Source organism: Asparagus officinalis, unplaced genomic scaffold (genome assembly GCF_001876935.1).
Source record: "Asparagus officinalis unplaced genomic scaffold, Aspof.V1 AsparagusV1_Un331, whole genome shotgun sequence".
Lineage (NCBI taxonomy): Eukaryota > Viridiplantae > Streptophyta > Magnoliopsida > Asparagales > Asparagaceae > Asparagus > Asparagus officinalis.
In genome coordinates, this window is record NW_017972596.1 from 153,893 (window position 1) to 168,492 (window position 14,600).

Sequence of the window (14,600 nt, forward strand, 5' to 3'; positions counted from 1 at the left end):
ATGATACTTTCATTACTGTTACTTGGTAAGCACGCATTGGGTAATGATATTTATGTCTATTTAGAACCGCTAATTGATGAGCTAAAACAATTATGGTCTGAAGGTATTTTAGCGTATGATGCACATCTTAAAGAGTCGTTTAGATTACGTGTTATTCTATTATGAACGATTAATGATTTTTTAGCTTATGTGTAAAACCCTGTGAGTTTGAATATTATATGATAAATAATAATAAATATGTTATATGGTGATAAATAACATATTTATATGTTTGAATATGTTAGGAATTGATTTGAGATCAATTCAGTGTATATATGTGAGTGGAGGAGAGAAACATGCACAAAATATGCACGAAAACAAAAGAAAAACTGTAAAATCTCTGCTAAGTCGACTTATGAGTCGACTTACTATAAGTCGACTTATAAAAGTCGTAAGTCGACTTACTATAAGTCGACTTGTCAGATACGTAAGTCGACTTATAGGCTGATTTCTAGTTTCCTTTTGGTTTTTGGGTTATATCTATTTCGTTTCGATCCCAGACTTATATATACTCATTCAAACCCTAATTTGCTGCTCCTTTCACATAAGATCACAGCCACCCTCTCCCCCTAAACCCTAGTTTTCATTTTTGGTGTTCTCGATGCGTTTGAGATGCGATATCGACCAGAGGGAGAGAGATTGTGGGCTTTTATCAGAGAAGAGACCTTGCACGCGTGTTAGGGAAGTTCAACAGCAACTTGAGGCAAGATTATCTTCGTTAAAACTCATCCTCATAGTTAAATAACTAGTTTTAGTTGATTAATATGAAGTTTATTATATGCTTTCATGTTTAATCTTAACTTATGATGTTAAAAGTTAGGTTTTTTATGTTGAAACTCAATTAAATGCTAGATCAATAACTTTTTCTTGCTATTTATGATAGAATCATGATAATGATCATTAGAGTTTTATTTAATTTCATTTTTAATCTTTTAAACATGCTTAATTCATGTGTTAATCCTAGTTTGAAGCATGTTTATCTTTTTAGGTTAATTAATCATGCTTAAACGTTAGACCAATGTTTCCTATTTAGTCTAATCATGTTTAAACAAACTTTTATGCTTCTGCCCTTTGTCAAAAAAATTTATCATGCTATGACAATTATGTAATTTTTCATGTCAATATTGAAAATCTTAGATAATCATGTAGTTAACCCTATTTCTTTTTAATGCAAGTATTTAACCATGTGTTATGACCTCTGTTAATTAGTTTGGATGTTTATAGCCTATTTCCTATAATCCATGATAGTTAGAATGGGTTTTTGTTTGAGAAATATTGCACAAAACATCGAAACAGCAATCTGGAAGTCGGGTAAGTCGACTTATAAATCGACTTGTCATAAGTCGACTTATGCCAGACATAAGTCGACTTACGGGCAAATTTTCAGATTGTTTCTAATTTTTTTACACTATTTTGAGATGCGTTCGAGGGGTTTGAGTCATACTTTTATACATATTTATTCACGAGTACATAAGTACAGTGTCGTTGCACATACATGAGTATCCCGAAGAGGAGTATAACGGGTTTTATTCCTTTTATATTAGCATTAGAGATTGTTAATTCATAGCTCAGTACTACGTGGGGTAGTATGCCGATATACTTATTGTATAGGCCATTGAGTCGGATTTTGGAGGCTTGATTTAGTAGTTCGTCCCGTACTAGGGTGCGATGAGGCTCGTGAGTCGTATTTCTAGGATGCCTATTTGGTAGTCCGTCTTGTACTCAGCACTGAATTGTGATAAGACTAATGAGCCGAGTATACAGTTAGGATGCCGAGTTGGTAGTCTGTCCCGCATGATACTGTGATGAATCATAACTTGCATGGATTTGCACGGTGATGATTTCTTGATAGCCTGAGTCCATGGCGGATGCCAGTTATACATAAGACTCATCGCTGAGATATAATATCGAGATACTTTGCTCTTTAAAGTATACGGTATTATATATTGGTATTTATTCTATCTCCCCAGTAATAGTGGAAGATATTATAAACACGGTGTATTAATGTCTTTATGTTCTTTACTGCTTTCTTTATTTCTTAGTTTGAGGTCAATGATTAGCGATCCACAATTTGAGACATATGGTATATACATGAGGGTTTTCTTGTTTAGATTATTTCGCTTGACGTACTACATCTCGTGTTGTGGATTTCTAATTATTGATTTTATTTAGATTTCTAGATTAATATTAACGTTTAGGCATCTACAATTTGAGATATATGGTATATACATGAGGGTTTTCTTATTTGGATTATTTTGCTTGACGTACTACGTCTCTTATTGTAGGTTTTTAAATGTTAATTCTACTTAGATACGGGAGAAAATGATCTAGGTAGACCATACTTAATAGATAGAGCATTCACTCCACCTAGTAGCCCTTTCCCTAGGACGGATGGAGGTAATCTTACTGTAGCGCTCTACGCTCTTGTTGTTGTTATTTTTTTATTGTTTTCACTTCTTTCAGGCGGTACAGAGGTACGGAGAGCTGCAGGATAATGTAGTTCGTGCATAGTTACCGTCACATGAGTTTTAGAGACTTCACAGTAGATTTTTATTTACTTTATTCAGATATTAGAGTTTTATTTTCATACTATAAAGGCAGTGTGCCTTAGTACGATTCTAGTTGATTCATGTTGATATTCTCATTATTTTAGTTATCGGATGTGTTACAGTTGAGACATGATCCTTTTTATTTATGAGATATCTTTTCTATATCATGTCTATTGCATTTATTTTCATATCTTGTCTGTTTTATACCTATACTTTTATTTGATTCCACTAGAGGATATTACTGTGATTGGTGAAACGTGTTTATGCATAGTGTGGGTGCATGGCAGGTTTGACATCTCTGGATTTACCTTGGACTGTAGTTTTTTGTGTGAAACCAGGGGCATCATATTATGCTAATCTGTCCGGTCGGACTACGAAGGGCAAGTGTGCTTGTTCTGTATATGGTCCAAAATTTGAAGCTCTTTAATTACCGCATAGCCGAAAGAGCTATTATTAGTTTAATCGCAGGTAGTTGCCCTTTAGTCATAAGTATAAAAAATTATCAGCTATGTTTGATGGGACAGTTGAGAAGAGAATGAAGCTGTGTCAGCTGACATAAGTTGAGATCATAAAGCTACTTGAGGGGTTTCCAAAAGTTATGTTTGGAAAAAAATCGTTATTCTAAATTCAACCCGCTCGAAGTAAGAGATTTCTTAAAATCAAAAAAGTCATTGAAACGAAAGCGAACGGTCCGAAAAATGTAAGTTAAGAATGAAGCCAAAAAATTACAAGGAGGATGGACTAAAGTATCTTCTTTTAGCTACCTTACTGGCAAAATCTAATATCTGACATAACTTAGATTTCATGCATATTGAGAAAAAATATATGTGGTAATATAGTGTCAACTCTCCTACAATATGCAAACAAGTCGAAGAACGACCTACGGGTGTGACAAGACCTGACTGCTTTGAATATCCGGAATGATTTGCAAGCACAAGATGTTGGTCTTAAAAAATTAAAGTTGTATGTGTCTCGTGTTATAATGTCAAATGATCAGATGCATCGATTTTGTGAAATTCACAAATCGGTAAAGTCGCCTGATGCTTACTCTGCTAACATATCAAATAATATTGAGGTTCAAGAGAGAAAACACTTAGGTCTGAAGACCCATGATTATCACGTTCTTGTTAGTTCTTTTGTTTTGATGATGATTTATAAACACTATTGTTGGTGCTAATTACTTGATTAAGTGATATTGTGTAGATTGTATTTTGTCAAGCAAGATAGAGCCAACAATTAAAGGATTGGACGGAATATGAGCTACAACGATGATATCCAAAGAGGTGGAGGAAAGTTGATGAAGAAAAAATCTTTTAAGAACAACATATACAAAAGAAGCTTCATCAACATTTGAGCAAATATCAAGACCAAAAGAATTGTATTCATATGTGTGAGATATTTGCATTTTTATTTCTCTCTAGAGCTCATTATGGACAAGTTATTAAGTAGATAAAAATTTAAAGCGATTGGGGTTCACACATACACACACTTATAAAAACAAGTTTTTAACCATTTTTGAAAAATGAGTAGTTTTTACAATTGGGAAATAATTTTTTGAAAATTCCTTTTCTAACATGTTTATATTTATTTTTATAAGAATTTCCCAAAGTTTCATATTTTTAGATTTTATTTGCTATTTTTAAAAGCACTTCAAAACTCATTTTCAAACATGAACAGTAGATGTGCACGTTTATCAATCGACTCATGCCTGTTATCAGTCGACTGATGAAACACACTGGAAAGAGCAAAAGTTTTTGCTCGGTCGACTGATAAACCATCAGTCGACTGATGCAGGTTATCAGTTGACTGATGAGTTCATCAATCGACCGATAACAGATGAGCAGCCTGTAACGATCGGCTCATCAGTCGACTGATAAACAATATCAGTCGACTGATGCTACTGTTAATGGCTAGTTTTTGTTTGAGCTGAAAATTTGGGATTTGGTGATTTGCTTGTGATTTGGGCTATTGTTTGGAGCTTCTATATATACCCATTGACCCTCTTCACTTTTGCAATAAAAGAAAGAAAAGAAAAATACCTAAGTTTTGTTTCTAAAGTGTTCTTGAGCTCAAACTTTCAAATCTTCATTCTTAATTGTTTCTAAGTTTTCGGTTTCTCAATTCCACATCTAACAAACCCCTAAGCTTGATTTGTTTATCTCTTGATCCTTGTGGTAGGATTATTGTGAGAGATTTTCTTTTATTTCATCTTGTGATTGTGTGGTGAGATAAATCTCGAGGAGATTGTTGTGAGGGTTGTAAGATCTCGTAGGGAGATCGTTATGAAGAAGTTCTGGCTTCCAAATCGGGTGTGATAGTAAAGTTACCATCGGGAGAGATGGTCGGGGACATAGGTCGGAGGACCGAACCTCGTGAACATATCGCTGTGTCATCTTGGATAACTATTCTCTAACTTTCCTCATTTTTTATTGCCATACCATTTAGTTTGTGTCTTGTGTTGCATTAAATTTTATTTATTTCACATTTATTATTTTATTACCCTATTCACCCAACCCCCCCCCCCCCCCCCCTCTAGGATAATTTCATTTGGTATCAGAGCGAGGTCTCTACATATTTAGTAAGTCTAACCACCTTAGAGCAAAGATCCAATTGGGTTCAACAATCAATGTACATACACTTAAAGAAGTTCAATCAACCACTAGACCCCCATTGTTCACTGGCAATAATTTTGCATATTAGAAAGCTAGGATGAGAATTTACTTACGATGCATTGGTCTTGACATCCTAGAGATAATACAGAAGAAATATGTTGAGAAGCCCAGTGACGATATGACCGAGAAAGAAAGGCATTTGGCTAATCTAAATGTTAAAGCCATGAACGCTTTGATTTGTGGTCTCACTCTAAATAAGTACAATAGGATCTCCATGTGTGTAACCGTACATGAAATTTGGGAGAAACTATGTGTCACTCATGAGGGAACCCGCCAAGTCAAAGAGTCAAAAATAAGTAGCTTTATGCATGAATATGAATTATTTAAAATGCTTCCTAATAAATCAATTGATGATATGTTTTGTCATTTCACTAAAATTATAAATCAATTGCATGGCCTTGACAAGGTATTGAAGAATCAAGAAAAGAACTACAAGATTCTTCGTTCTCTCACACAGATATGGGAGCCAAAGGCAACCACCATTGAGGAGGCAAATGATCTTATCGAGCTCACCCTCGATGGCCTCATTGGCAAGATCAAGATCCATGAGAAGAAGATTAAGGAGAAGGAGGAAGAACCAAAATGAAAAAATGAAGAGCCTCCACAAAAGATGAAGACTATTGCTCTTAAAGGAGTAATTGATGATATCTCCTCCTCCTCGGATAGTGAAACGGATGTTTCTAGAGAAGTGACTCACCTCTCTAGAAGAGTATCAAGATTGATTAAATTGAGTAAAAAATTTAAAAATTATTCTAACAAGTTCTCCTCTCGTGTAGGTAAATATTTTCAATGCAATGAACCGGTACATTTGGCAAAAGATTTTCCTAAGCTAAAAGAAAAGTACATGAAGTACAAGAAGAAGAAGGAAATGTATGTGGCATGGGATTAATCCGAACCAAATGATTCGGATAGTGATGATGAAGGCGCCAAGATTGCACTTCATGATCCAAATGTTTGCTTCATGGCTCATGAAGATGAGGTGCAATCCAAATCTGAATCCGAAGATGAACCATTTTTTATGCAATGTGAGCTAGGAGCCGCTCTAGAAGAATTAAACTTTGAATTTGATAAATTAAAAAGGGAATATTCTTCTTTTAAAAAGTTGCATAATTCATGTGATTCTAAATTTGAACAACTATAATCCTTTTTAAATGATGTCATCATTTTAAAAAGTAAGATAATTGGAGATCTTGAGCTTAAAAACAAACAATTAAGGTTTGAAATTGAAAAATTAAAAATTAAAAATAAAATATTAAGAACAAATCATGCTTCTACTAGTCATAATCATCATCACTTTAGAAGAACATTGCATCATAGGTCTCATGCCCCCACCTTCAAGAAAGATTTTGTTTGCACATATTGCATGAAATATGGTCCTACTTCCACACATTATAGGTTTAGAGATAATATTTATTATTATGGGTTGATGTGGATACCTAAGGGTACTAGGAATACTAACATCCAAGGACCCAAAGTTTGTGTATCTAAATGTTCTACAACTTGTTTACATGTAGGAAACGTCTCGCACAAGACGTAGAGAGTTGTGGTACCCTTATAGTGGTTGCTCTCATCATATGACAGGAAATAAGAACTTATTTGCAACCCTATCAAGGATAGAAGGAGGCAATGTCTCCTTTGCTGGTGGTGAGAAAGGTAAAATTATAGGTATTGGTAATATTGGTAAGATACTTTCTCCTATAATTAAGAATGTTTATTTGGTACAAGGACATAATCATAATCTTTTAAGTATTAGACAACTTAGTGACAATGGCTATGATGTTATTTTTAAACCAGATAAGTGTATTGTGAGTCTAAAAGAAAAAACTATTTTTGTTGCTCTTAAAAAGTCTAATGTATATATTTTTGAGATGAATGAGCTTTTAGATCAAGATGTGAAGTGCCTTACCGCGGTGGATGGAGATCCTTGGATTTGACATAAAAGACTTAGACATACTCACATGAGATTAATCTCTAAGCTATCAAAGAAGAACTTGGTAAGAGGACTACCAAGTCTAACATACATTAAAGATTCACAATGTGAGGAATGTGTCAAAGGTAAAAAAATTAAAAACTCTTTTAAATCCATAAATGAGGTATCCACCACTAAACCTTTACAATTGCTTCATCTTGATTTATTTGGTCCTATGTGTGTTGTCTCATTAGGAGAAAAATATTATGTATTTGTTATTGTTGATGACTTTTCACATTTTACATGGGTTATATTTCTAGCAAATAAAGATAAATATTTTGAAGAATTTTCTTATTTGGTAAAAAGAGTTGAAAATAAAAAGGAATTAGAAGTTGTAAAAATTAGAAGTGATCATGGTGGTGAATTTCAAAATAAACCTTTTAGTGATTTTTATGACTGTCATGGTATAACACATACATTTTTCGCTCTAAGAACACCACAACAAAATGGTGTAGTTGAACAAAAAAACTAAACCATGCAAGAGATGGCACATACGTTGATTAATGCTTTTAATTTGCCAAAATATTTTTAGGTGAAAGCCGTCAACACGACTTGCTATGTTTTAAATCGTATTTTAATTAGACCTATTCTCAAGAAAATACATTATGAACTTTATTTTGAAAAAACACCTAATATTAGTTATTTTAGGATTTTTTGTTATAAATGTTTTATTTTGAACACTAAAGATCACCATGATAAGTTTTATTCAAAGATTGATGTTGCTGTATTTTTGGGATATGCATCAAGGAGTAAGGCTTATAGAGTTTTCAACAAACGAACACTCATTATTGAAGAATCTATAAATATTACTTTTGATGAAACTAATGATGGTTTGCTAGGTGGTGTGCCTAGGGATGATGATGATATTGAGGGATGATTGGAACTCATGCAAATAAATAACAAACCCTCAACGGATGTACCAAAAGATGGGGAAGGAAACCTTGAACAGAATCAATAGGAACTCCACAAGGCATGGAGATTTACACCAGATCATCCCAAAGAGCAAATTATAGGGAGCCTATCAAAAGGAGTTTTAACTCACTCAAAGTCTATGAGCGAGTGTGGTAATATAGCTTTCTTATCACAAATTGAACCTAAACGTATTTATGATGCTTTGAATGATGAATTTTTGGTCTTAGCTATGCATGATGAATTGAATAGCTTTAAAAGAAACAATGTTTGGAAACTTGTTCCTAAACCTAAATATTTTCATACTGTTGGACTAAAATAGGTTTTTAGAAATAAATTTGATAAATTTAGCATAGTGACTAGAAATAAAGCTTGTTTAGTTACCCAAGGATACAATCAAGAATAGATTATGATGAAATGTTTGCACCGGTTGCAAGATTGGAGTTAATTAGAATATTTTTATCTTTTACTAGTTTTAAAATTTTTAAATTATTTCAAATGGATATTAAAAATGCTTTCTTAAATGGTTTTATAGAAGAAGAGGTGTATGTTAAGCAACCCCATGACTTTGTTGATCCACTATTTCTAAATCATGTTTATCGGGTACAAAAAGCCTTATAGAGATTAAAACAAGCCCCTAGAGATTGGTATGCTCGCCTCTAAAGTTTTTTTATTGATAATGGTTTTTCAAAAGGAAAATTGATAATACTTTGTTTGTTAGAAAAAGAAAAAATGATTTTATTTTGGTTCAAATTTATGTTAATGATATTATTTTTTATGCCACTAATAAATTTTTATGCAAGGAATTTTCTAAAGTTATGCAAGAACAATTTGATATGAGCATGACGGGAGAGCTTACATTTTTTCTCGGTCTCCAAGTCAAACAAACCAATGATTGGATTTTCGTATCACAAAGTAAATATACGAGAGAGTTGGTCAAGAAATTTGAAATGGAGAACGCTAAATATGTACCAACCCCTATGAGCCCCACCATCAAGTTGGACTTGGATGAGAGTGGTGAGAAGGTAGACCAAAAGCTTTATCGAGGTATGATAGGTAGTTTACTTTATCTCCCCGTTAGTAGACTAGATATTATGTTTAGTGTTTGTGCATGTGTGTATTTTCAAGCTTCTCCTAAAAAATCTTAATTAATTGAGGTTAAAAAATTATTAAATATATAAATGGCACTATAGAACTTGGTTTGTTTTATCCTAAGAACACTTCTTTTGATCTTTGTGGTTATTATGATGCCGACTTTGCCTGATGTAAGGTAGACCGCAAGACTACGAGTGGAACATGATAATTTTTGGGTAACTCACTTGTTTCTTGGTCATCCAAGAAACAAAATTATGTTACCTTGTCCACTACGGAAGCGGAGTATATATATTACCACTGGCTTGTGTTGTACACAACTTTCATGGATGAAATAAAATTTAGTTGATTTTAATTTACACTTTCATGATGAAAATATTTTGTGATAATACTAGTGCAATTAATATTTCAAAAAACTCTGTTTTGCATTATAGAACCAAACATATAGAAGTACGACATCACTTCTTACGTGACCATATAGAAAGGAAAGATGTTTCTCTTGTTTACATTAATACTAAATCAAAATTAGTGACATCTTTACCAAACCCTTAACGAAGAAGATTTTTGTCGTATAAGAAATGAATTAGACATGTGCATTCTTTGAATACTTATTTTGATGCATTTTGCTTGCTATTGGTTTTGAGCTATCAGTTTCATGTCTACATTCTTTTATTGTGATCTATATTATCAAACCATGTTTAAATATACAAGGATACTTAGAGGAGTGGTTGGAAGAGACCATGATCAATTCCAAGAGGAGTGAGTTGGTAGTAATGCCTAGGGAGAGATCGTAAATCCAAACACTTGAGGAATGTGACACGGGTTGGCCAACAGTTAGAGGAGTATATTGTGGGGTTTAACACGTGTATGTTATCTTATTTACCACATTTTGATTTGACAAAGGGGGAGAAAAATCTCCTAATTTGTACACATAGATAGAGGAGAGTCTTATAGATAGGGGAGCAACTATCTATAAGCTAAAATTTTATTATATTCATGCTCTTGAGTAATGGTGATTTGTCATCATCAAAAGAGGAGAGATTATTAGTTCTCTTATTTTGATGATGATTTACAAACACCATTATTAGTGCTAATTGCTTGATTGAGTGATATTATATAGATTGTATTTTCCTAAGCAAGATAGTGCCAACAATTAGAGGATTGGATGAAATATGAACTACAACGATGATATCCAAGGAGGTGGAGGTAAGTTGATGAAGAAAAGCTTTCAAGAACAACATATACAAAAGAAGCTTCAACAACATTTGAGCAAATATCAAGACCAAAAAAATTGTATTCATATGTATGAGATATTTGCATTTTTATTTCTCTCTAGAGCTCATTGTAGACAAGTTATTAAGTAGATAACATTTAAAGAGATTGGGGTTCACACATACACACACTTATAAAAATAAGTTTTTAACCATTTTTGAAAATGAGTAGTTTTTACAATTAGGAAAAAAAATTTCGAAAATTTCTTTTCTAACATGTTTATATTTATGTTTATAAGAATTTCCCAAAGTTTCATATCTTTTAGATTTTATTTGCTATTTTTAAAAGGCACTTCAAAACTCATTTTCAAACATGAACAATGTTTATGCACGTTTATCAGTCGACTCATATCTGTTATCAGTCGACCGATGAAACACATTGGAAAGAGCAGAAGTTTCTGCTCAGTCGACTGATAAACCATTAATCGACTGATGCAGGTTATTAGTCGATTGATGAGTTCATCAATCGACCGATAACAGATGAGCAGCCTGTAACGGTCGGCTCATCATTCGACTGATAAATAGTATCAGTCAACTGATGGTACAGTTAACGGCTAGTTTTTGTTTGAGCTAAAAATTTGGGATTTGGTGATTTGCTTGTGATTTGGGCTATTTTTTGGAGCTTCTATATATACCCATTGACCCTCTTCACTTTTGCAATAAAAGAAAGAAAATAAAAATCCCTAAGTTTTGTTTCTAAAGTGTTCTTGAGCTCAAACTTTCAAATCTTCATTCTCAATTGTTTCTAAGTTTTTGGGTTTTGTTTCTAAAGTGTTCTTGAGCTCAAACTTTCAAATCTTCATTCTCAATTGTTTCTAAGTTTTTGGTTTCTCAATTCCACATCTCACAAACCTCAAACTTTCAAATCTTCATTCTCAATTGTTTCTAAGTTTTTGGTTTCTCAATTCCACATCTCACAAACCCCTAAGATTGATTTGTTTAACTCTTGATCCTTGTCATAGGATTGTTGTGAGAGATTTTCTTTTATTTCATCTTGTGATTGTGTGGTGAGATTAATCTCGAGGAGATTGTTGTGAGGGTTGTAAGATCTCGTGGGGAGATCGTTATGAAGAAGTTCTAGCTTCCAAACCGGGTGTGATAGTAAAGTTACCATCGGGAGAGGAGGTCGGGGACGTAGGTCGGATGATCGAACCTCGTGAACATATCGTTGTGTCATCTTGGATAACTATTCTCTAACTTTCCTCATTTTTTATTACCATACCATTTAATTTGTGTCTTGTGTTGCATTGAATTTTATTTATTTCATATTTATTATTTTATTACCCTATTCACCTCCCCCCCCCCCCAAATTTTATTTCTTCTTCATCAATTGCTCTCGATTGCACTCCGTAACAATATGGAGAAAGAAGCGTCGAATATTACTATCGAACACTGTGGATTTTTTTAGAAAATTATTCTCTAAAGTCATAGATGTAGATGAATTTAAAAAACTTAAAGCCGAGATCTGAGTTACTCTATTCCATATAAAAGTAATATTCCCGCCTTTGTTTTTTACAATTATAGTCCATCTTACCCAACATCTTATAAGAGAGGCTAGAATCGTCGATCCTGTTACTTATCGTTGGATGTATCCGATTGAAAGGTTAGGGTTTTCGTTACCTTCATTAATTATATATGCATTCGTATATTGCCTTTTTAATAATTACTATTTTTTATAATTTTAAGATACTTAGGCTCCATGAAACATAATGTTCACAATCGAGCTCGTCCGGAGGGCTCGATAGCTGAAGGATATGTAGCCAACGAATACTTTGTATTTGCATCATGTTACATGCGTAAGAAATCCATATCTCAAGCACCTGTTAAGGAGAAGAAGCGTGAAAAATATCCAAGATCTCTCTTAGATCAAATTCATGTATAAGTTTTGGAAAATCTTGATATGTTCTAAGACTATCGAAGGTAACAAATAAAATTAGTAATATAGATGATGCATGTTCATTTCACGCATAGTTTACCAATATAAACTTATATATTATTCATGTTGGCCTTTTTATTTTTGATGATGTTTTAACAAACAATTTACTACTAATGTTATTTGTCTAGTATTTGTATTTTTCTATTTATTATAGACAAACAATATGGTTAAATGTTGGATGGAATTGCACCATAACGATCATATCAAATGGAGGTTGGTAGAAATATCGGTATACAACCATTTGCAATTCAAGTCAAATTCAAGTTCAAACTTTATCGCTAGTTTACCAAGTCGTGCTCATTGAAGACCTTCGTCAAGCTTGGGTAATTAGTTTAGGGATTATATTATGTGTGTTGGTACTTTAAGCTCAATATCATATACACACACATTTTGTTGGTTTCTATGTATATATATATAGTTATATATATACACACATTTTGGTTTTATGGTTTTCTAGTTTAAATATGAAACAAATGAATATAATTGGAAAATATATTTCTGGTTCATGTTTATATGTGTTTGGTATGAATTCATGTTCATTGGTTTTGAAAGAATGAATAAAATATATAATTTTAAGAAAATAGTGTATTTCTTATTTATAGACTTAACAACAATAATTTATATTTTATGTCAAGTCTATAAAATTATTTTATAAAGTTTCAAAAGTTTGTTTAAGTTAAAATGACAAAAACATGTGTTTTGTATTTTCATGTTTTGGACTAGTTTTGAAAAATAATAAGATTTACAATTGGGAAGTACAATTCTAAAAATTCCTTTTGTAACATGTTTATTATCATATTTATAAATATTTTTCAAAGTTTTATATTTTTTTGAATTATTTGCTATTTTTAAAAGTACTTCAAAAATTAGTCTTACTATTCAAAACATGCTAATAATATGTTATAAGTCGACTGATGCAAGGGTTCAGTCGACTGATGAAAACACTTGTAATCATCAATAGTTAATGTTTCTTATTCGGTTGACTGGCCAGTCAACTTACGGGATTCATCAGTCGACTGATAAGTTGTGAGCTGCATGTAACGGTCAGCTCATCAGTCGACTGATTGAACCCGTCAGTCAACTGATGCTGTAACCGCTAGTTTTTTAGCTTTCTATTTTTATTTCTTTTTGTTGGGTTTTCTTGGTTTTTGAGCTTTGGTTTCTCATCCTATAAATACCTCTCATACCTCAAACCTAAAACTAATAAGAGAAAAGTTTTAACAAGAGTTTAAATTTGGTTTAAGTTTGTTTAAAAGGTTTTAAGCATTTTCAAGTTTTGGTTTTAAAAAAAAAAGTTTCACAAAAGCTAGAAGAGATCATTCATTCCTTGTTTGGGCTTCAACTTCATCTCTCCTACTCTTGTTATGTAGAGAAGTTTTTCTTAAACTCAATTCTAATAATTTTATATGCTTAATCTTAATTTTCATAAGCTAGATTTCAATTGAGTTTATATTTGTTTTATCACTTTGTTACGCACACCCATATTGAGCTTTTAGTATTTTCATACATAGTATGTTTGGGATTGTGAGATTGTAACATAGAGAGTGGGCTTAATTGAGTTCTCACCTTGTTTAGAGAACAATCATTTTTTTATTGAGCGTTAATTTGTGAGGTTCACTTTGTATTACACAAGTATAACAAGAGGAGTGTATAGGTGAGAGACGTGGTCGGTCTCAAGAGGAGTAGCATCGGTAGTAAAGCCTAATGAGAGGTAGTAATTTTAAGCACTTGAGAGAGACATGTGAGAGGCCAATACTTGAGGTGGTAGTTGTGTAGTTACATTGTGAGTTATTTTGACCGTTAATCGGTTAGCGTTAAAAACCGATATTACGTAGTGTAAATATTTTTTGGGTGAGCGTCGAAAACCCGGTTGTGTAGTGGATTCTCTCCGGGAGTGGGGAACGGAGACGTAGGTCGGAAGGACCAAACTTTATGATCATTTTCTTGTGTTTGAGTTTGCATTGGCGTATTTATTTGTGCTTATTGTTCATTCATTATATATTGTCATTGCCCATGTTTATGTGCTCTTAGTTTACATATCCCTACACAAATAATTTATTGTATATCTTATTTGCTAGGATAATTTGTTAATAAGTTTTAATTGTTATTAAATTGGATTAGATTAGTATAAACCCTATTCAACCCCTCCCCCCCCCCCCCCCC